The 25428-nt window shown below is 41.5% G+C and overlaps 1 protein-coding gene across 1 annotated transcript in view; it reads right to left on the bottom strand.

Moving 5' to 3' along the window:
- Positions 1-25428, bottom strand: part of LOC139382380 (rho guanine nucleotide exchange factor 12-like) — an 80630-nt gene that overhangs the window by 52669 nt on the left and 2533 nt on the right. The window lies entirely within an intron of this gene.

The following is a 25428-nucleotide window of genomic DNA, read 5'->3' as shown; positions in this document are numbered from 1 at the left end:
ACTTTGCGGTTAGCCTTCAAAATAAAAAGTATTATTTTTAATAATTTGCATCACTGTCAACGACATACTAATATTTAAGGCAAACCGCAAATTCCACTATTATGCCGAATCCTTATTGTGCCTAGCTTCACAACAAAGTCCAGTCGAGCCTCACTAGCCAGATGAAGCTAGCTGCTTATAACATCAGCTTTGGTTAAAAGGGTTAAGTAGCTGGCTAGGTGTTTATTTACATGAACTGAAGTTCAATAGGCAAACCACAATACTTACAAGGATTCCTAAATTATTGCTAAGAATAATTTAAATGACTGCAGTTTCTACTGGTTGTATTGGTGCTAGCTAGGTACCACACTAAAGATATCTACCCCAGAAGTTGCGGTCAAACAAATGATGCTTTATTACCAACAAAGTATTGTAAACACATCGTTCGTGGACCGGAGTTTGCAGAGTTTTTTGTACATCTTTGACAGTGCTACTGTATCTTTTTTGACATGCAAAAACCCAAACGGCGTTCCATAGCATGTATGTCTTGAAGCTAATAGCAGTGACGCTATTACTGTGTAACTCCGGTAGGGCAACATCGAAAAATAGTGCACTTGGTAGTGCGTATCGGTGCTCGACCAGTAGGCGAAAGCCAAACATCACCCACAACAGAGAACGGTCCAGGTCAATGAATTCCATTGCCTTGGCTTTAATGGATTTCGCCTTTTGAGTTGTCTTGCTGAAATGTTCTTACTCTTTCAAATGACTGCTCGACTTGTTGACTGCTCGAGCCACACAGCAGACATTGTGGGCTAGGTGCCGTCATTACGGCATGTACCTACGTCATACAGGTATGCACGTCAGCGTTGACATCGGTTTTGCACATCGGTGTTAAACGAGACATCGCTATGTTCACCGATATATTGTGCATCCCTACATAAAACAAAAAAACACTAGGCATATAGACAATGCCTACACTGCGTTGTATGCCATTGCTTCTTGACTAAGTCTGAGCTGGGAATAAAACATTTTAAAAATAGGCTATGCACATTTTGTAATCAAAATTCTCATCTTAACTGGCACATTTCAAACCATACTTTTGTAAGGCATAGCCGGGAACAAGTTCTGAACAATAGCGAGGTGGATCCTCCATATTTAAATCTTACATTTGGGAACATTGTTGCTTCACAGTTGATCGCAATAGCAAAGTAGAGAGCTGTGGATAAAACATTAACAGTATGTCGCCACTGCTCAATGAGAATAGCCGATGCAGAGTCAAATCAAATTGTATTAGTCACATGTACCGAATACAACTGGTGTAGACCTTAAGGTGAAATGCTTACTTATACAAGCCCCTAACCAACAATGCAGTTAAAAAAAAAGGATAAATAGAAGTAACAAGGAATTATTAAAGAGCAGCAGTAAAATAACAATAGCAAGACTATATACAGGGAGGTACCGGTACACAGTCTATGTGCGGGGGCACTGGTTAGTTAAGGTAATACAGTGGGGCAAAAAAGTATTTAGTCAGCCACCAATTGTGCAAGTTCTCCCACTTAATATCATCAACCATCATAGGTACACTTCAACTATGACAGACAAAATGAGAAAAAAAATATCCAGAAAATCACATTGTAGGATTTTTTATGAATTTATTTGCAAATGGTGGAAAATAAGTATTTGGTCAATAAAAGTTTCTCAATAGTTTGTTATATACCCTTTGTTGGCAATGACAGAGGTCAAACGTTTTCTGTAAGTCTTCAGAAGGTTTTCACACACTGTTGCTGGTATTTTGGCCCATTCCTCCATGCAGATCTCCTCTAGAGCAGTGATGTTTTGGGGCTGTTGCTGGGCAACACGGACTTTCAACTCCCTCCAAAGATTTTCTATGGGGTTGAGATCTGGAGACTGGCTAGGCCACTCCAGGACCTTGAAATGCTTCTTACGAAGCCACTCCTTCGTTGCCCGGGCGGTGTGTTTGGGATCATACTGAAAGACCCAGCCACGTTTCATCTTCAATGCCCTTGCTGATGGAAGGAGGTTCACTCAATATCTCACGATACATGTCCCCATTCATTCTTCCCTTTACACGGATCAGTCATCCTGGTCCCTTTGCAGAAAAACAGCCCCAAAGCATGATGTTTCCACCCCCATGCTTCACAGTAGGTATGGTGTTCTTTGGATGCAACTCAGCATTCTTTGTCCTCCAAACACGACGAGTTGAGTTTTTACCAAAAAGTTATATTTTGGTTTCATCTGACCATATGACATTCTCCCAATCTTCTTCTGGATCATCCAAATGCTCTCTAGCCAACTTCAGACGGGCCTGGACATGTACTGGCTTAAGCAGGGGGACATGTCTGGCACTGCAGGATTTGAGTCCCTGGCGGCGTAGTGTGTTACTGATGGTAGGCTTTGTTACTTTGGTCCCAGCTCTCTGCAGGTCATTCACTAGGTCCCCCCCATGTGGTTCTGGGATTTTTGCTCACCGTTCTTGTGATCATTTTGACCCCACGGGGTGAGATCTTGCGTGGAGCCCCAGATCGAGGGAGATTATCAGTGGTCTTGTATGTCTTCCATTTCCTAATAATTGCTCCCACAGTTGAGTTCTTTAAACAAAGCTGCTTACCTATTGCAGATTCAGTCTTCCCAGCCTGGTGCAGGTCTACAATTTTGTTTCTGGAGTCCTTTGACAGCTCTTTGGTCTTGGCCATAGTGGAGTTTGGAGTGTGACTGTTTGAGGTTGTGGACAGGTGTTTTTATACTGATAACAAGTTTAAACAGGTGCCATTAATACAGGTAACGAGTGGAGGACAGAGGAGCCTCTTAAAGAAGAAGTTACAGGTCTGTGAGCCAGAAATCTTGCTCGTTTGTAGGTGACCAAATACTTATTTTCCACCATAATTTGCAAATAAATTCATTAAAAATCCTACAATGTGATTTTCTGGATTTTTTTTCTCTCATTTTGTCTGTCATAGTTGAAGAGTACCTATGATGAAAATTACAGGCCTCATCTTTTTAAGTGCGAGAACTTGCACAATTGGTGGCTGACTAAATACTTTTTTTCCCCACTGTATGTACAATATGTAATAAAAGTGACTATGCATAGAAGATAACAGCAGAGAGCAGTGTAAGGGGGGGGGGGCAATGCAAATAGTCTGGGTAGCAATTTGATTAGATGTTCAGGAGTCTTATGGCTTGGGAGTAGAAGCTGTTTAGAAGCCTTTTGGACCTAGACTTGGCGCTCCGGTACCGCTTGCTGTGCAGTAGCAGAGAGAACAGTCTACGACTCGGGTGGCTGGATTCTTTGACAATTTCTAGACACCGCCTGGTATTGAGGTCCTGGATGGCAGGAAGCTTGGCCCCAGTGATATACTGGGGCGTTCGCACTACCCTCTGTAGTGACTTGCAGTCGGAGGCTGTGCAGTTGCCATACCTGGCAGTGATGCAACCCGTCAGGATGCTCTCGATGGTGCATCTGTAGAACGTTTTGAGGATCTGAGGACCCATGCCAAATCTTTTCAGTCTCCTGAAGGGGAATAGGCTTTGTCGTACCCTCTTCACGACTGCCTTGGTGTGCTTGGACCATGTTAGTTTGTTGTTGATGTGGACACCAAGGAACTTGATGCTCTCAGACTGCTCCAATACAGCCCTGTCGATGCGAATGGGGGCGTGCTCGGTCCTCTTTATCCTGTAGTCCACAATCATCTCCTTTGTCTTGATCTTGTTGAGGGAGAGATTGTTGTCCTGGCACCATGTAGCTTGTTGTTGTTGTCAACAAAGCAGCACTACAGACATAGAGCCTCTGTGTGGCAAAGCAAGTTAGGACAGTATCTAAATCAATGGAAAAGGGTATTAAAATTATGGAATTAAAAGCGCAATATGCAAAAACCAATAGACATCTTCAGCGCGGGCAAAAAAATTGTTTCTGCATACCGCCAGCAATAAAATCCCAGCACTTCCCGCAGCTTTGCATAGGATGCTGCTTCCCTCACTCAGATCACTGGTCTAGTAGTCCATTAGGAACATGTCTCTATATATAACAAATATAAAAAAGCACATTTATGCATATCGGGTCCAGGTAGAAAAGCCCCCGGTCCATTTCAAAACACGTCTGTGAAGACCTCTACTTGAAAGGCCCAATATAACAATCCCTCTCACAACATCATAAATGCTGTCACAGAAGCTGGACTTGGGCTAGGACTGGGCGGTATACCATATTTTATGATATACCTGTATTGATGTTACCTTCTATATCAGTATTTGAATGTTTGGTTTGTCAAATGGTGTTATGCAATGTGTAATGTCCAATCTTTATAGTTTACTTCGCTACTTGAGTCATCTCTCTCTCTCTCTCTCCGCTCTCCATGCAGCTTTCCATAGACCCGCCCCGTCACTCAAGGAGCGCATTTGTTGTTCCTCAACCACTAGACACTTGAATTCAGTCTGCATGGCCAATAGAGAGCATGCAACAATGTTGATGAAAACGATGCTGTTTTCACTTTGCTTCTTAATATAAATCCACAACCATTCTATAATTACACTACTAGTTGGTGTTTCTTACATCTGCAAACAGCTAATTTGTCTTTTCTTAGTATGTTGGGCCTAAATCTTGTTAGCCGCTAATGCTAAATCGCTAGCCAGCTAATTAATGTACTGAGTGCGAGCAACGGTAATTAGCTATACAGCCTGATAATACCAGTGATGGTGTAGCTCTAAATCTGCATGTTGTTTGTGCAATAGTCATTTCTAAATCAAAGAGGAATACGAAAAATGAGAATGTTAGTTACATGAAGTAGCTAAGAGAAAACATTCAATGTAGCTAAATATTATAGTGTACCTTACAATAACTCCTGCCTGCCATTTTCATTTGTTGTCATATCAAACACTATTCAAAAGGGCCCCTATCATATTCTAACTTTCGAATTAGAACAATCATTATATTTGCATGATTCCAACAGTTCACCATATGTTATGCTCTAAAAATCACAATTGCAACATTTGGTTAAAAATAAGGCCTAGAATGTTGGCCCATATCATGCAGCCCTACGTAGCAGTGTGGAAATGAACTCAAATGAGTGCAGGTAATGCACAAATGTATGAAAATTAGTTTAGGTTTCAGTTGAATTCGAACAGTATAAAACAAATCAGAATGGAGAAAGACCCATTGAAATAATTTAGAATGTGTTGCCACCCTAGTGACACACACTACTCAAAGCAAGTGTAGAACTTCATTTTTTATAAAAACAGTTAAATCCCACCCAATAAAATAAAATAAAAATAATGTGATATGATATTTTGGCCAAAACCGCAATTTGTATCGAACTGTGGGTTTTGTGAACCGTTACTAACCGTTACTAGTTGACAAACAACTAGGGCTGAGCAGCAATACAGACTAGAGGTCGACCGATTATGATTTGTCAATGCCGATATCGATTATTGGAGGACCAAAAAGCCGATACCGATTAATCGGGCGATTTTTCAAAATGTATTTGTAATAATGACAATTACAACAATACTGAATGAACACTTATTTTAACTTAATATAATACATCAATAAAATCAAGTAAATAATGAAACGTGTTCAATTTGGTTTAAATAATGCAAAAACAAAGTGTTGGAGAAGAAAGCAAAAGTGCAATCAATATGTGCTATGTAAAAAAGCTAACATTTCAGTTCCTTGCTCAGAACATGAGAACAGATGAAAGCTGGTGGTTCCTTTTAACATGAGTCTTCAATATTCCCAGGTAAGACGTTTTAGGTTGTAGTCATTATAGGACTATTTCATTAACCTTTGACTATTGGATGTTCTTATAGGCACTTTAGTATTGCCAGTGTAACAGTATAGCTTCCGTCCCTCTCCTCGCTCCTCCCTAGGCTCGAACCAGCAACACAACGACAACAGCCACCCTCGAAGCAGTGTTAACCATGCAGAGCAAGGGGAACAACTACTAAAAGGCTCAAAGCGAGTGACGTTTGAAACGCTATTAGCGTGCGCTAACTAGTTAGCCATTTCACTTCGGTTACACCAGCCTCATCTCGGGAGTTGATAGGCTTGAAGTCAAACAACGCAATGCTTGACGCACAACGAAGAGCTGCTGGCAAAACACACGAAAGTGCTGTTTGAATGAATGGTTACGCGCCTGCTTCTGCCTACCACCGCTCAGTCAGATACTTAGATACTTGTATGCTCAGTCACATTATATGCAACGCAGGACACGCTAGATAATATCTAGTAATATCATCAACCATGTGTAGTTAACTAGTAATTATGATTGATTGTTTTTTATAAGATAAGTTTAATGCTACCTAGCAACTTACCTTGGCTTACTGCATTCGCGTAACAGGCAGTCTCCTTCAGGAGTGCAACGAGAGAGAGGCAGGTCGTTATTGCGTTGGACTAGTTAACTGCAAGATTGGGTCCCCCGAGCTGACAAGGTGAAAATCTGTCTTTCTGCCCCTGAACGAGGCAGTTAACCCACCGTTCCTAGGCCGTCATTGAAAATAAGAATGTGTTCTTAACTGACTTGCCTAGTTAAATAAAAAGGTATATAAAATAAATAAATAAATAATATATAATAAAAAAATAATAATAATAAAAATACAAAATAATAAAATTCGGCAAATCAGCGCCCAAAAATACAGATTTCCGATTGTAATGAGAACTTGAAATCGGACCTAATTAAATCGGCCGACCACTAATACAGACCTAGGCCTACTTTTCAATCCAGGCCAAAGTGTAGGCTAAAACTTGAGGTAACTGCTGTAATTGTAAGGAAGGCAGTGAAAACAGAGTGTAGTAGTGCAGTAGTGCAGGTGTTGTAGTGAAAGAGGGCCCTTCCTTCTGTTCTGACAGGCTTGCTGATCTGAGAGCTGTGAATGGATGATCTCAGGGCTGCTGGCCCGAGGACAGGGAGAGAAGTGACTCATGTTTGGCTCTGCAATGAGGGAGAGAACACATGATGTTTGTATCTCGTTGCAGACTACACACTACAATCACAGTCCCTCACTGTGGTCACAACTATGACATCACCTCCCTTCCCACTGACTGAGGAGAAGTCCTCCCGCAAACACACACGGCTTATGTTTGAAAAATTCAGGTTGATAATGGAATGTCTGATTGATCAGACAGGTGACACAATTATATTCTATATGGTTAATATAGGTTACATACGATACACGTTACCTTAATTTTAACATAATCAAAGCCAATAAGCCACATGTCAAACTCATTCCACTGAGGGCCAAGTGTGAGTTTTTGCTTCTCCTATGTAGTTGATTGATTAAGGTCACTAATTAGTAAACAACTCCCTTCACCTGGTTGTCTAGGTCTTAATTAAAAAAAATAAAAAATAAAAAACCTGCAAACACTCCACCCTTCATAGAATGAGTTGGACACCCCTAAAATAAGCCAATGAGACCTATGGGCATTTAGGCTGAAGCAATTGGTTGACTTGTGATGTCAGAGAGAAGTCAAAGTGCAACTTTCCAAGAAATATAGTGCTATATAATAGGCTACAACCTGTCCTGCAGGGCTACAAGATATGTGCTACAAGATCCAGTGCGTGACCATTGTCTTCTGTCTGTAAGATCCCATGTTGACTACCAATCGAGGTAAAAAAATAAAAATAATATTAATAATAATAAAGGGGGGGGGAAAGAAAGCCAGTGGATCGACTACTAGGCCACAGGTCAAAGCTGGGTTAAAGCTAAGGCACAGCCCCTCCGCTTTCATGACATCAAAGGGAGCTCCCACAGCCACAGCCTGAGGGGGAAGAAACACTTTCTGCCCCAATAAACCCAATCAGGATTTCTGACAGGGCTTGGGGACAGACATTTCTTCACCGTAGACTGTCTGGAGCTAACCTTAAATATTTGCATAAGATGTTTGTCCATGAAGTGTTTAAGACAAATTCCCTGCTAGACACTATACAGGGTGACTTTCCAGTCTCCCTACATAATTCTGATTAATGAGAGGTGTTTCAGACATAATTATGCACTATAGAGGTATTTCAGTATTTCCATGCCGGGAGAGTTCAAGCAATGACGTCATTGGTTGATTGAGCCTGCAGTCTGATCTAAAAATGGAGTCATGTTTTGTAGCTATTATTGTGGCATTTGGGGCTCCCGAGTGGTGCAGCGGTCTAAGGCACTGCATCTCAGTGCAAGAGGCGTCACTACAGACCCTGGTTAGTTTCCAGGCTGTATCACAACTGGCCGTGATTGGGAGTCCCATAGAGCGGCGCACAATTGGCCCAGCGTCGTCCGGGTTGGGGTTTGGCCGGTGTAGGCGATCATTGTAAATAAGAATTTGTTCTTAACTGACTTGCCTAGTTAAATAAAGGTTAAATAAATACAATTTTTAAAAAAGTGTGTTGTTTCGCAGATTGCACAATCAAGCTAGCAGCGAGTAGACATGGTTGTACTTGTTCAATAAAGCCATTGCACTCTCAACAACAGAACTACCAGGACATTGCAGGATATCTAGGTGGACACATTTTTTTCTGGCTTTATACGGGAGCCCTACTTCCTCGTCCAACTGTGTTCCCACCCTCGAAGGAAACCTGAAATTGCTATGAACTCTTGATGTTGTGGTTTACTTACAACCAGGAAATGTAGATGGCGTGTGAGATGCAGAAACGCTAGTATTTGCGTGAGGAAATATTGGACTTTTACGGCACATTATATGTTAATAACATTAATGGCCATATACATTGAAAAAGGGACATTTCACCTCTGCTCCAAGTGTATTTTGCACATCTAGCCTAATGCACTTTCTCAATTGAAGCACATTTGTCTGACGCAGGTTCATTGCAGTTAGGGGCTCACGACAGCATCTGTGCCGCCAGAGTGCATGGAAACATTTTATGTTTTCTAATGTTCTACTTTTGTGAGTTAATCTTTGATACTACATGAATTCGAGGCTCCGGTTGGTCATTAAATCACAGTGCAGACCCTGAGAGTCTCCGCTCTGCTCCACACTACCCCAGAAACCGCATTCAATTTTAGCAACCTCACTGAGATGCAGGGAAAGGGAGTAAATAAATAAATGTCTAAAATCGGCCTCTGCAGAGAAGCAGCACCCTCACACAAACACCTTCCCATACACCATTGCAGTATAAGTGTAATAATACCTAGAGAATGCCTAGACAGAGGAAAAACTAGGCTGGTTGTGTGTTAAAGGGGAAATCAGCAGTTGAAACAATAAGAAAGTGTTCTCCCCGCCCGTTTTGATAAAAAGCTTAGGGATGGGGCTTGTAATGACAAATACAGTGCCTTGCGAAAGTATTCGGCCCCCTTGAACTTTGCGACCTTTTGCCACATTTCAGGCTTCAAACATAAAGATATAAAACTGTATTTTTTTGTGAAGAATCAACAACAAGTGGGACACAATCATGAAGTGGAACGACATTTATTGGATATTTCAAACTTTTTTATTATTCAGCCCCTTTACTTTCAGTGCAGCAAACTCTCTCCAGAAGTTCAGTGAGGATCTCTGAATGATCCAATGTTGACCTAAATGACTAATGATGATAAATACAATCCACCTGTGTGTAATCAAGTCTCCGTATAAATGCACCTGCACTGTGATAGTCTCAGAGGTCCGTTAAAAGCGCAGAGAGCATCATGAAGAACAAGCAACACACCAGGCAGGTCCGAGATACTGTTGTGAAGAAGTTTAAAGCCGGATTTGGATACAAAAAGGTTTCCCAAGCTTTAAACATCCCAAGGAGCACTGTGCAAGCGATAATATTGAAATGGAAGGAGTATCAGACCACTGCAAATCTACCAAGACCTGGCCGTCCCTCTAAACTTTCAGCTCATACAAGGAGAAGACTGATCAGAGATGCAGCCAAGAGGCCCATGATCACTCTGGATGAACTGCAGAGATCTACAGCTGAGGTGGGAGACTCTGTCCATAGGACAACAAAACAAAATGTATATTGCTCAAATCTGGCCTTTATGGAAGAGTGGCAAGAAGAAAGCCATTTCTTAAAGATATCCATAAAAAGTGTCGTTTAAAGTTTGCCACAAGCCACCTGGGAGACACACCAAACATGTGGAAGAAGGTGCTCTGGTCAGATGAAACCAAAATTGAACTTTTTGGCAACAATGCAAAACGTTATGTTTGGCGTAAAAGCAACACAGCTCATCACCCTGAACACACCATACATACCCACTGTCAAACATGGTGGTGGCAGCATCATGGTTTGGGCCTGCTTTTCTTCAGCAGGGACAGGGAAGATGGTTAAAATTGATGGGAAGATGGATGGAGCCAAATACAGGACCATTCTGGAAGAAAACCTGATGGAGTCTGCAAAAGACCTGAGACTGGGACGGAGATTTGTCTTCCAACAAGACAATGATCCAAAACATAAAGCAAAATCTACAATGGAATGGTTCAAAAATAAACATATCCAGGTGTTAGAATGGCCAAGTCAAAGTCCAGACCTGAATCCATTCGAGAATCTGTGGAAAGAACTGAAAACTGCTGTTCACAAATGCTCTCCATCCAACCTCACTGAGCTCGAGCTGTTTTGCAAGGAGGAATGGGAAAAAATGTCAGTCTCTCGATGTGCAAAACTGATAGAGACATATCCCAAGCGACTTACAGCTGTAATCGCAGCAAAAGGTGGCGCTACAAAGTATTAACTTAAGGGGGCTGAATAATTTTGCACAGCCAATTTTTCAGTTTTTGATTTGTTAAAAAAGTTTGAAATATCCAATAAATGTCGTTCCACTTCATGATTGTGTCCCACTTGTTGTTGATTCTTCACAAAAAAATACAGTTTTATATCTTTATGTTTGAAGCCTGAAATGTGGCAAAAGGTCGCAAAGTTCAAGGGGGCCCGAATACTTTCGCAAGGCACTGTATACCCACTCAAATTCATAGACAGAGATACCATGATATCAATTAGTTAGTTTTAACAATGTTTTGAGGCTATAGTGTTTGTTTACATTTACTTTGTTTATATTAGAGTAAAACAAGCTTATATTTTGGGTTCTGATGGAGTACGACAGTTAAACTAAGTTCGAGGCCTTTATAAAATTATATTCTTCAAGAATCAATGTGTACATATCACTCATTTATAAATCCCAAACTGAATGTAGCAACTGTTAAAATGATCTTGTGTGACATATGTGCAGTTGCAAACCGTGACAAATATAACGAGAATCAATAAAGACTTAGTGGGAGGCAGTTTCTTCCCTTGCTAGAAAAAAAGCTGTGTGCTGACCCGGCAGCTACGAACCTACCGATTATACTTGTAGAATAAATAGCAATGCTCGTCAGTGGCCAACAACTGGACATTGAGCAAATTAGAGAGCACGAACCCCCAAGTGATGGAGCCAACAAAAAAAATGAGGTAAAAGGATAGCATTTTCTCTGGGTGAGCCAGTTACACTTAATATTCAATGCAGTCTATGGGATGGTAGCTAGCTAAGTGCACAGATGCAATACACACAACACTAAATACTGTCATTGTAAATAAAATAAAAATTCTTAACCGACTTGCCTAGTTAAATAAAAAAAGGTTACACACACCAAAAAGTTATTTTGTTGGCATTTACGCATGTCCCCAATACCAGTAAAACATAATCAAAACCTATTTCTTTCACTTACTTGCTGTGCTGTTCTGTTGTTCAGTCGTTTCATTCTCAAACAGGTTTTCTATGGAACACAGTTTGGGTCGTTGCGTGTCAAAAAATATACATGTCAAATAACACGACATCGGTTTCAGTAGCTATAGTTAGCTAGCTAACTATATAGTTAGGTGTCACCATCTAAAATAAGAACTGTTAACTGTTATTGGACCCATCTACGTGACGCTAGCCACAATGAGGATTAGCCACAATAGTGGACTTTGCGGTTAGCCTTCAAAATAAAAAGTATGGCATAAGTCTGTATTAATTTGCATCACAGTCAATTACATACTTTATTTTGAAGGTAAAACGCAAATTCCATTATTGTGCCGAATCCTTATTTTTGCTAGCCTTGGAAGACAGGGTAAGTAGCTGGCTAGCTATTTATTTACATGAACTGAAGTTCAATTTCAATAGGCGAACAACAAGTGGCCACCTAGCTAATACTTGATTACTAAATTATTGCTAAGAATAATGAAAATGACTGCAGTGTCTACTGGTCATTGTTTTCAGGCTGGTTGTATTGGTGCTAGCAAGGTACCAAGCTAAAGAGATCTACCCCAGAAGTTGCGTTCGAACAAATGATGCTTTGTTACCAACGTGGTATTGTAAACACATCGTTCGTGGCCAGTGTTTGCAGACTTTTTTGTACAGCTTTGACAGTACTACTGTAACTTTTTTTGACACGCAAAGACCCAAACGGCGTTCCATAGTATGTATGTCTTGAAGCTAATAGCAGTGATGCTATTACTGTGCAACTCTGGTGGGGCAACATTTGAAAAATAGCGCACTTGGTAGTGTGTACTGGTGCTCGACCAGTCGGCGAAAGCCAACATCACCCACGACAGAACGGTTGATTGTCAAGCGCAATTATCTTGGCTTTAACTTCTTGGTCCTACTTGAGACGTCTGCGTCTCAAGTAGGCACCTGGAAATGCAAATGCGCTATGCTAAATGTACTCGTTAAAACTCAAATGTTCATTAAAATAGACATGTAGGGTATTGAATTAAAGCTACACTCGTTGTAAATCTAGCCAACAAGTCAGATTTTTAAAATGCTTTTCGGCGAAAGCATGAGAAGCTATTATCTGATAGCATGCACCCCCCAAAATACGAGCACGACACGTAAACAACAGATTTTGCGGTAGCCGGCGCTACCCAAAACGCAGAAATAAAATATAAAACATTCATTACCTTTGATGATATTCTTTGTTGGCACTCCTATATGTCCCATAAACATCACAAATTGGTCTTGTTCCCGATTAAATCCGTCCATGAATGCCCAAAATATCCATTTGTATGGCCTGTCTGCATCACGAAAAAAAGCTATCTTCCAACACACAACGTCATGTTTAAAAATTATATAAGTTGCCTATATTCTTTGACAAAAAACTTCAACCTACTTTTATAACCCAACTTTAGGTATTTGTAAACGTTAATAAGCGATCAAATTGATCACTGGGCGATCTGTATTCAATAGCAGCTACAAAAGAAAACAGTGTCCATTTTTCAATCTTCCAAAATCGATTGAGGTAGGCTGGATGGAATCAATGATCTATTCGTAATGTCTCAATGGATTTTTGTCAATGAAAATTACGTTTTTGGCGACATCGTGTGGAAGCTGTATGAATTGCATCCGTTTCCATATTAAATTTGGTTTCCTTTAAATAATCCATGAAAGGGGAGCATGGATACTTTTTTCAAATTTCAGTGAGCAGTTTTTCTTGCGCTTTTCGATGAAACACACGCTCTGTTATAGTCACAGCCGTGATTTAACCAGTTTTAGAAACTTCAGAGTGTTTTCTATCCACACATACTAATCATATGCATATACTATATTCCTGGCATGAGTAGCAGGACGCTGAAAAGTTGCGCGATTTTTAACAGAATGTTCGAAAAAGGAGGGGGTAGGATAAAGAGGTTAATGGATTTTACCTTTTGGGTGGTCTCGCTGAAATGTTCTTACTCTTTCAAATGACTACACGACTTGTTGACTGCTCGAGCCACACAGCAGATATTGTGGGTTAAGTTAGGAATGCTGTGTTGTACGTGTAGAGCAAAATGTTACGTGACGTTAATACGTCATTATATAGGTATGCACGGTAGATTTAACATCGGCTTTAAACTAGACAAACATCGGCCGATACTGATATGTTTACCGATATATTGCGCATCCCTAGTAGCTAGTATTGACTTAAATCACAATGGATTAGCTAGTTTCTATGAAACAGCTGCCTGGGTTAGCTGCCGAGTTTGGTGTCTTTAGCCAGCTTGTTAACTATGTTGTGCTAGCTAGCTAATATGCTTACTATAGCTAGCTAGCTAAACATTTGGCTATGGACTGGCACTGGCCGTATGGAACTATGCGTAGGAATTATATTGTTTCTTTGTCATCTAGTTGTAGCCATCTGGCTAATATCAACAAGAGCTTCTACAAAATAGCAACATTAGCGCAGATAGCTTGGAATCTAGACCATAAGCATTGCCAAACAACGCTACTGCCACCTTCTGGTTTGGAGTATTTTAAGGCTAACGACTTCCAAGGTCTTTGCTGTGAGAACACAAGAGAGTGACTGCAGACATCGTTCAGACGTGGTAAATACTATCACCAGGCAAACATTTGACAAGACTACCGGTGTGTCTGAGCTTCAACTGGCAAGACTTCCCTGGCATTAGTTCGTTTTGATTTGCTGTAGTTTGAGCATCCAAGTCAGGAAATGAGTCTTCCACTGAAGTAAGACATGCAATGTTCTGTCGATGAAGCTTTCATTTAAAAACGAAAGTTCCTAAACCCGTCAGGTTAAAACAGAGAGCTGACAGTCCTAAGTAGCCAAAACAACAATTATATGCCGAGTCCTGTGGGAGTACAATGCTTTGAGTTGGGCTACTTCTTCTTTGGTCTCTGAAACCACAGCACAGACATGTGAAGACTTGACACATTGGCAACGCTGCCTTTCCTCCATATCCTTCTCTCCATTGTTGCGATCCTGTCTTTTGTGAAGTGAAAGTAATGTTGGGCCCTGCGGCACTTCTTTGCAAATAAGAGATTGCAATGTGTCCACTACCATCAGCATCAAAGTGAGATGTGTGTTGGTGGTAGACCCCCACCCCTGGGCTCCTACCCCACCCCCTTTCCACCACCAGCCCTGGGGTATTGCCTGGATATATCTTAATCTCCCAGTCTCTCTCGCTCTGCTGGCCCAACAACTTCCAACGACTCACTGCTGAGAAAATACTAGGCTACATGAATACAGAAAAACACTGGGAGCAGATGCTATACTATTTTCTCCACTCCTTACTTTCATTTGTTCCACCAACTTGATGGATAAAGCGGTTGTTTTTCCCAGTGCAGTAGGCACTAGGTAGCAGCAGCATTTATTTTTCCTGTAGCCTATGAGCTCCACTAGCCTAACTCTAGGTAAGAAAGTGATCTAACTGAAGGGATGGGCTGTGATTAAAATATCGGGTTCTGACTTGAAGAGAATGACTCACCGCCGTCTGAGAAAATATAATTCCATTAGGCGGCTTTTGAGTTACCAGGTACGTCTTTAGGGACTGTCAAAGAAAAGGCTGGCACTAACACAACCAGCAAAATGCACTTAATATTACCCATCAAACTGCACAGAAGCACTAGATTGAACTTCACTCAACTTTCTAGACTTTTCCTCTTTAGTTAAATACAATCAACATTTCACTCGGCTGTGGGAATTGTGATCGAATCCACACAATATTGGCCACTTTCAAAGTAACATACCGTAACCAAAACGAAGTACGCAAGAGATTTTCTTATAGGCAGAGAGCATTGGAGTAGGATTCTATTGCATTGACAGACACGAATCAGGCCCATACCCTACAAACGTGCAACAAAACCAATCAAAGCTGCTATTTTCCTTTATGCAAAAAGACATTACCATTCACTTTGAACTGGACTGTGGCTACAGTATAGCGCTTGCGAGTAGATGCTCTTGTTTAGAGATCAAAGCGAGAACTGCATGGTGCAACGTGCACATTTGTTCATATACATTTGCTAGTTGGTGAGTTATTGTCCCAGTTATAGCTAATTTCTTGTCAACAATGGGGTAGTGGTTGCTTCCAACAAGAGGACAAAATGTGTGCATTTCTAGCCATCTTGTGTCTTAAAAAGGGCAGTGTTGTATTTTGAGACCTCTTAAATAAACTAAGTCACCAATAGGCAGAGCGTAGCGTAATTTGGCAGATTTCCTGTAATAAACGGTATGGGAATAATAATTTTATTTTGTAAAGTTTCTTGCATCAAACAACATTTTCAATCATCTCCTTGTCTGAAAGACAAGTGGATAAACAGGTTAATGTCAAGCACTGCATGTATTTTTTTTTAAAGTCACATGGAAAGTGCTTTCGGAAAGTATTCAGACCACTTGAGGGTATCCACATTTTGTTACGATGCAGCCTTATTCTAAAATGGATTTTTAAAAATAATAATTATCCTCAGCAATATACACAATATACCCCATAATGACAAAGCAAACAGGTTTTTAGAAATTGTTGCAACTGTATTAAACATAAACACCTTATTTACATAAGTATTCAGACCCTTCGCTATGAGACTCGAAATTGAGCTCAGGTGCATCCTGTTTCCATTGATCATCCTTGAGATGTTTATACAACTTGATGATTGGAGTCCACCTGTGGTATATCCAATTGATTGGACATGATTTGGAAAGGCACACACACCTGTCTATAAGTTCACACAGTTGTCAGCGCCTGACAGAGCAATAACCAAGTCATGAGGTCGAAGGAATTGTCCGTAGAGCTCAGAGACAGGACTGTGTCGAGGCACAGATCTGGGGAAGGGAACCAAAACATTTCTGCAGCATTGAATATCCCCAAGAACACAGTGGTCTCCACCGTTCTTAAATGGAAGAGCAATCGGGGGAGAAGGGCCTTGGTCAGGGAGGTGACCAAGAACCTGATGGTCACTGACAGATTTCAAGAGTTCCTCTATGGAGACCCGAGAACAACCATCTCTGCAACACTCCACCAATCAGGCATTTATGGTAGAGTGGCCAGATGGAAGCTACACCTCAGTAAAAGGCACATGACCACCCACTTGGAGTTTTCCAAAAGGCACCTAAAGACTCTAGTCTGATGTAGCCAAGATTGAACTCTTTGGCCTGAATGCCAAGCGCTACATCTGGAGGAAACCTGGCACCATCCCTACGTTGAAGCATGGTGATGGCAGCATCATGTCGTGGGGATGTTATTCAGCTGGAACTGAAACTGGAAGACAAGTCAGGATCAAGGGAAAGATGAACGGAGCAAAGTACAGAGAGATCCGATGAAAACCTGCTCCAGAGCGCTCAGGACCTCAGACTGTAGCAACCGTTCACCTTCCAACAGGACAACGACACTAAGCACACAGCCAAGACAACGCAGGAGTGGCTCTGGAGAGACCTGAAAATAGTTGTGCAGCAACGCTCCCCATCCAACCTGACAAAGCTTGAGAGGATCTGCAGAGAATAATTGATGAAACTCCCCAAATTCAGGTGTGACAAGCTTGTAGCGAATTACCCAATAAGACTCATGGCTTTAATAGCTGCCAAATGTGTTTCAACAAAGTACCGAGTGGAGGGTCTGAATACTTATGTAAAATTGATATTTCAGTGTTTTCTTTTTTGCTTTGTCATTATGGGGTAATGTTTGTAGATGAGGGAAAAAAATATTTTATAAACTTTAGAATAAGGCTGTAACCTAACACAACGTGGAAATCTGATCTGAATACTTTCCGAAGGCACTGTAGGTCTACACTGAACGCCACACATTGGCTGCTACTGTTGGCTGAATAATAGAACAGCTATTTTCATGTTAAAATGTTACGGGATGCATTTCTCCATTGTTTCTATTATGGTAGGCCACTCTGGTAGGCCTAAATTATGATCAAATAGCCACAGTAGTCTACTTGCCCACTTAAAACTGTAACTTAAGGCAGGTACAGCCTTAGTGTAAAAAGTAAACGCACACCAGAAATTGCACAGAATTTTGACATCATTCAAGTTTGCGCTCAGCAGACCTGAAATTTGCTCAGTGCTTTAACAGATTGCATTTATTTCATTCCTCAACATTACATTAATCTTTTGTGTATTTCACAAGAGCTGCTGGGGAGCTGCTGGGGAGGGTGATAGGGACTGTGAGTTTGCAGTGGTAGGAGAGCTGGTGTGTGCCTGCCAAAGTGACAGCAAGGTGTGAGGAAAGCCCTCCATTTACACCCCAGTGAGAGACTAAGTTGATCTACAATGACCCTCCAAGGCAATTAAACCCACAGGAAATCAGGTGCCCAACCCAACGTTAGGGAAGGGCAGTGAGAGAGCAGACTGGATTATTATGACTTAATAAAACAGGCTGAATTATGATTTTTAATTCAACTCAAGAAACAGATTCATTATGAGGTTTTTAGGCACCCTGAGAACCATGACAGAGGAAGAGGATTAGGAAACAACGGAGTAAAAGAACGATTTAGGAGTTGAGAGTGAACAGGTGGGACCTCTGGGACGGCCATGTTCTGTCACTGGCCATCGACATAACAATCCATCAGGAGAATGAAAGGCCCATGATGGTGAGACGGCACCAGAAAGTCTGTCCAGTAATTCCATCTGACTCAGCGCCTATTCCAGGGATAATAAGGATATCCAGACACATTATCTAGGCTAGCTTGCTAATGCACTGCATACAGTGCATTCAAAAGGTATTCAGACTACATTTTGTTATGTTACAGCCAAATTCTAAAATTGATTAAATAAAAACTATTCCTCATCAATCTACACACAATACCCCATAATGACAAGGTAAACAGGTTTTTAGACATTTTTTCAAGTAAAAATAGAAATACCTTATTTACATAAGTATTCAGACCCTTTGCTATGAGACCACAAATTGAGCTCAGGTGCATCCAGTTTCCATTGATCATCCTTGAGATGTTTATACAACTTGGAATCCACCTGTGGTAAATTCAATTGATTGGACATGATGTGGAAAGGCACACCTGTCTATATAAAGGTCCCACAGTTGACAGTGCATGTCAAACCAAAAACCAAGCCATTAGGTTGAAGGAATTGTTCGTAGAGCTCAGAGACAAAACTGGGTTGTGGCAAAGATCTGGGGAAGGGTACCAAAACATTTCTTCAGCATTGAAGGTCCCCAAGAACACAGTGGCCTCCATTATTCTTAAATGGAAGAAGTTTGGAAACACCAAGACTCTTCCTAAAGCTGGCCGCCCAGCCAAACTGAGCAATCAGGGGAGAAGGGCTTTGATCAGGGAGGTGACCAAGAACCCGATGGTCATTCTGACAGAGGTCTAGTTCCTCTGTGGGGATGGGAGAATGTTCCAGAAGGACAAGCATCTCTGCAGCACTCCACCAAATCAGGCCTTTATTGTAGTGGCCAGACAAAAGCCACTCCTCAGTAAAACGCACATGACAGCCCACTTGGAGTTTGCCGAAAGGCACCTAAAGGACTATCAGACCATGAGAAACAAGATCCTCTAGTCTGATGAAATCAAGATCGAACTCTTTGGCCTGAATGCAAAGCGTCACGTCTGGAGGAAACCTGGCACCATCTCTACGGTGAAGCATGGTGGTGGCAGCATCATGCGGTGGGGATGTTTTTCAGCGGCAGACTAGTCAGGATCGATGAACAGAGCAAAGTACAGAGAGATTCTTGATGAAAACCTGCTCCAGAGCACTCAGGGCTTCAGACTGAGGCGAAGGCTCACCTGCCAACAGGACAACAACCCTAAGCACACAGCCAAGACAATGCAGGCGTGGCTTCGGGACAAGTCTCTAAATGTCCTTGAGTGGCCCAGCAAGAGCCCGGACTTGAACACGACCGAACATCTCTGGAGAGACCTGAAAATAGCTGTGCAGCGACGCTCCCCATCTGCAGAGAAGAATGGGATTCCCAAATATAGGTGTGCTAAACTTCTAGCGTCAATCCCAAGAAGACTCAAGGCTGTAATCACTGCCAAAAGGTGCTTCAACAAAGTACTGAGTAAAGGGTCTGAATACTTACGTAAAATGTGATCTGTTTTTTTTGTTGTGTACATTTGCAAAATTGTCTAAAAACCTGTTTTTGCTTTGTCATTACGTGATAGTGTGTGTAGGTTGATGAGGGAAAAAACGATTTAATAATAAGGCTGTAACGTAACAAAATGTCAAAATGCACTGTGTAGCTTAGAGCAAACCTTGATTTACACAAAATCAAGCAACAATGTTTTTTGCTTCAGATGTTCTGGCCTGTAATGTGCAAGCGTGTGCTAATAGTAGTGATATTGGGGGGGGGTTCGATAGTTATATTGTGATATTATTTTGGACGATATATTGATACTGACTTGTTCTCCACCTCCTTTTAAAATAGTTAGCCAACATGTTTCCAGCACTTTCATTTCCATGACTGATCAAAACATAGGTCTCCTTGTTTCGCTGCAAAATGTTTTGAAAAACAAAATCGCAGTATACACATCGTACCAGCATCTAAGAATTGTGATATTGTATCATGAGGTTCTTGGCAATTCCCAGCTCAAGTAGTAGTACTAGTGAAAAACATGATTTAATATTGACATTTTCCTGGAGTCTTCACTGCACATCACGAGAACTCCCTTTCTACTTTGACCCCTGCATGCTCAGTTCACACCTGCTGAGCTCTGCATGAATATGGACCAATCAGTGGAGAGCACCACAGGTTGCAGAAAAGCCTAATGGCAGGCAACGGCTGCACATTGGCCATTCACAAAACAAACATTTCGGAACATGAGCACTAGGTCGAACTCTTGTAACTCAGAAAACCCCCCCAAAAACAACAATTTATTCATTGTTTTCAAAGGGAGCAATGAACACATTCATATTTTGTAGGCTTACACCGTTCAAAAATAAACCTGCACATTACTCAGACACCAACTCACAGGGTCTCATATTGTGTGTCCTAGGCCTTCAACAGCCAGGTAGAACGACAGACAACCCCAGCCTCCCTTCCACTGCCAGACAAGCAGACCTATCGGAGAGGGCCGGGAGGGAGTGTGGTCCCACCAGTTCCGGCAATGGTCGTTGATGTCCCCTTGTGTGGCCTGCGGTCAAAGTGGCCGTTGTGCCCTTACATTGAATAAATTATAATTCCCTTATCCCGGCTGCCAACAGCTGTGCTCCGAAACACCTCTCACTCACATGGCTCTCTCATAGATATGTGCAGCTATACGTTCTGCCTTATTAGCTAGCAAATAGACGCAAGTTGGCTAAACTGGAAAAGGATTAGTTGGCTAGTCACTAGTACGTGGGCTTGTGCTTGAAAGATAATTTATGAGACCTGTGTTAATTAAGCAATAAGGCCCAAGGGGGTGTGGTCCCCCTTTGCTGCTATAAACAGCCTCCACTCTTCTGGGAAGGCTTTCCACTAGATGTTGGAACATTGCTGCAGGGATTTGCTTCCATTCAGCCACAAGAGCATTAGTATGGTCGGGCACTGATGTTGGGCAATTAGGCCTAGCTCGCAGTCGGCGTTCCAATTCTTCCTAAAGGTGTTGGATGGGGTTGAGGTCAGGGCTCTGTGCAGGCCAGTCAAGTTCTTCCACAACGATCTCGACAAACAATTTCTGTATGGACCTCGCTTTGTGCATGGGGGAATTGTCATGCTGAAACAGGAAAGGGCCAAAACTGTTGCCACAAAGTTTGAAGCACAGAATCTAGATTGTCATTGTATGCAGTAGCGTTAAGATTTCTCGTCACAGGTACTAAGGGGCCTAGCCCGGACCATGAAAAACAGCCCCAGATTGTTATTCCTCCTCCAAACTTTACAGTTGTTACTACGTATTCTGGCAGGTAGCATTCTCCAAACCCAAATGAATCTGTCAGATGGTAACGTGTGATTCACCACTCCAAGCTTTACAGCTTTACACCACTCCAGCCGACATCATTACGCATGGTGAAGTTCCAGACGAATAGTTCTCTTGCTGACATTGCTTCCAGAGGCAGTTTGGAACTTGTCGTGAGTGTTGCAACCGAGGGCAGACAATTTTTACACGCCATGCGCTTCAGCACTCGGTGGTCCCATTCTGTGAGCTTGTGTGGCCTACCACTTCGAGGCTGAGCTGTTGTTGCTCCTAGATGTTTCCGCTTCACAATAACAGCACTTGATGGAAAGCATTTGCTGGTGCCTCACTAATATCAGCATCGGTGTGGACATTAGAGGCTGTAGCCAATACGCATAGGCTTCACCTACACTTTGACATGTAGGCTAATTATTTACATACTTACATTTTTTTTAACAGAATACCAAGTGTCTTTCAAATCAATTTAAAATGGTCAATTTTGGTTAATGGCTTTGGTGCCGAGGCAGACTGGGCAGCTCTTGAAGGCCAAATGGCCTTTCCCCTAAAATCACAAAATTTCAGGCCTGGGTCCCACTGACAGGCATTGTTTATCAGCAATGTCACCACTTCCCGGGAGGGCCTCAGGGGTGTGGGAAAAAACGTGGAGATCAGCAAAACTCTATGACAAAGAGCTAACTGCACACACTGACAACACAGTCCCAAGCTGTGCAATGCATACAACTAAAGCCGGCGGACACTACACATTTTAACCCGATCTACGGGCTCCTGATCAGCTCCCGGCGCATTTCTCCAAATGATAGGAAATCGGAGCAAACCCAGAGTAACATGTAATGCCGTAGCCCGTAAAGCACATACCCGGTTTGCGGTTGATGGCTCCAATGGGCTCCCCGGGGCACTTACGTTGTCACGATAATTTGCAAACATTTTGAATATATATATATTCAGCATCAAAATAAGCCATTATCGCCAAGTATGAGCAGTGCTCAAAGCAAATGCAAAGCATATCCCACCATTAGCCAATTAGAACTATAAAAAAGGTTCTCATCAATTACCTCACAAGTTCATCACAACAATGGCACCAAGTGTATGGCATACCCTCACATACCCCCTCAATTTGAGCCCTTCACTGACAGATATTTAAGGAGTGCGTGGTGAATGAAGGAATTGGCCAACAAAATCTACTAATAATAGCCTATAATTTTGTCTGTCAAACAAGTAGACCTACCTAGGGCTGTTGAAGAGACAGTATTACCACCACACCAGCAGTCATGGCCGTAGTAAGATTCCACGTGAGTCACGCTGATTTCCTCTGATGCACTCAGGACATGCATTGGTAATAACCAACTCGCTAACAACCATCAGGTCCTAATGGCCTGGTACTCAAGGCTCTATTGTTCCTCTAACCACTCTGACATCAATGCAAATGCGATTTAAAATCATATTAAACACTTATCAAAACTGTAGCATGCTTTTAAAACTCACTGTGATTGATCAATTTGAATAAATTGGTTCAACGGGTTGAAATTGAGTGGAAAACAGTCGTTGTGGATGTTGTTTCAAAGCCTAACAACGAAACGGACAGCGCTTTCTAAGGTGATGATTCATTCAAAAAACAACCATATGCATAAACCTAAATATGAGCCAAACCCTGAAAAAAATGATTATTTTAAAAATATTTGTTTTGTACATACAATACACACATTGCGCACGGCAGATTTTTTTATTTGAAAAACTGACTTAAGATGTCTGGTACATAATTGATCTAGCCTATAACTCCAAAATGACAAATTCTAGTAATCGCCTTTGAGTGTGGACTGTATTATTATGCATTCAAATGGACTGGTTACAATATGCTACGCTCCAAACTTTCTATTCATGAGTCTGGGAAAGAATGTATAGACCTAGGCGATGCTGTTGGTTTAATGATTGTAAGCAGGCCTGCTTACAGAGTTAACCTACAATTACGGTGAATTTGTATTAGATTTTGAATAGCCTGGTAATAGGGATTTTAAAAAATATTTTTAATAAATAGACTGACAATCTTTAGCTACAGAATCTTTCTCTCACCACCATGCGTGTCCATCTCTTCCCAGAATATCACCTGTCGTGCAGCGGGAGGGTGCATGCTCCGCACACAGTGGTTGATGCATGGAGTGAAATAAGTGGAGTGAGGAGCCTACCTGGCATGATTGAAAAACAAACAGGCAGGAAAGCGGCCTCTGACAAGTATTTTTCCCTCCTGTCCATTTCATAATGGACCATTGTAAATTCATAACTAATTTGACATATTAGTAAAAGACAAGATTAAATTGAGAATAGTCTGATGGATGAAAATATGATCACTTGATGAGAAAACAACATGTACAGCCTGAGGCAAGGAATAAAGCGCAAGCTTTTTTTGCGACTTTCGCAACTCATCAATTGCCTATAGTCTCATCACGCAGCCCATATACTGTATGTTTTGATTTCTAAGACATTCTAAATAGGTTTGTATCACTTACAACTAAAAAGTTGCAAAATAACTAAATCTAGCGTATAGGACCAGTTTCAAATGAACAATTTTACACTCAATATAGCCACTCCATGTGTGCACTCCCTCTCATTTTATAGTATATTATTCTTAGTATAAAATCATATAAAATAATGGCAAGGGATTTATAAGCAAATCTTGACTGCTAAATGAACAAGCCTACAGGCTATGGCATGGCACATAGCCAGATAACATACAGTAAGCCAAGTTACTCATATTCTGCTTTTCTCAAAATAGATTTTCTTTATATCATAATGTTTCTTTAGACCTGACTAAAAGAAATCATGGATGTATTGTGATGGTGTTTATTAAATTGATTCATTAGACTTTTTTAAATTTAAATGTAGGTGTTCCAAAGGCACACATCAGCGGCCTGGAGATGTGATTATGTTAATTAAGGTCAATTACTGTGAGACTGGCAGTATTTTGCATGACAATAACCGACTGACCTAATGTCATGACCGCCACTGCCCTACCTCTTACTTTTTAAGAAACAGGTTAACACAAAGACCTAGTTGATAGTAAAGTCAAATTAAAATGAAGCCTACTTTCAGAACCCATGCACTGTCCATCTCCGATTGATTATGCCCCGGCTGCCACGTCAATGTAATGTATGTAAATGTAAAGTTATGTAAATAACTCAAAATCTGGCTTATTGTGAGGTCAACAACTCTGCCCATGATTAAACTATTTATCAATGAAACAGTGTTCATTCAAATCAATTAGAGCAGTGGCAGGCTTTCAAAGTTTACCTCCGGTAGTTGTCATCTCCACGCTCTCCTCCTCAAACTGAACATCAGTAATCCACGTGCACAGATGATGCGTTCCTTGTATGTACATTGAAATGCCTCCTCAGTTGCTATGATGATTTCCTTACTAGGCCTACACATGCGCAAACATAGCCCGATTCTGGACCAAATTTTCTAATCATAACGCCACGGAGATGCCGCCAGGTCTATATTATACCGTTTACTAGGTCACTACCAGTTGGCTTGACTGAATCGTTAAATGTGAGAGGATCTCCGGCGGTTAGAGCCCGCAGAGTGCGCAAAAATCTTGTAGTGTATTTTTGTCTTTAGACAAGACAAACCATAAACAAAATGCAGCTCACAGAGAGAGGAGTGCTGCACCACAGCGGCAATGTCACTGATCGATAACACCTGCCATTAAACACCTATTTAGTTGCATTGCATTGGTTGTATTATTTTTATTAGACTATAGGCCTAGTTTGACCAAGTAGCATCCTATTCATTCAAACACCCCATAAGAGTACTCATGTTGGAAACGTAATTTCTCTATTTTGGATAAGATGAATGAAACAGATCCAGTACAGGCTAGCCTACTTGCTGGGTTTCTGGTCTGTTGATTTCCTTCCTTGCAGGAAAGTGGACTTCAGATGCAGAGGACAAAATTGCACCATTTCT

The sequence above is a fragment of the Oncorhynchus clarkii genome, chromosome 24, assembly GCF_045791955.1.
Source record: "Oncorhynchus clarkii lewisi isolate Uvic-CL-2024 chromosome 24, UVic_Ocla_1.0, whole genome shotgun sequence".
Lineage (NCBI taxonomy): Eukaryota > Metazoa > Chordata > Actinopteri > Salmoniformes > Salmonidae > Oncorhynchus > Oncorhynchus clarkii.
Note: the sequence above shows the minus strand (reverse complement) of the source record. Positions and strands in the feature narration are given on the sequence as shown.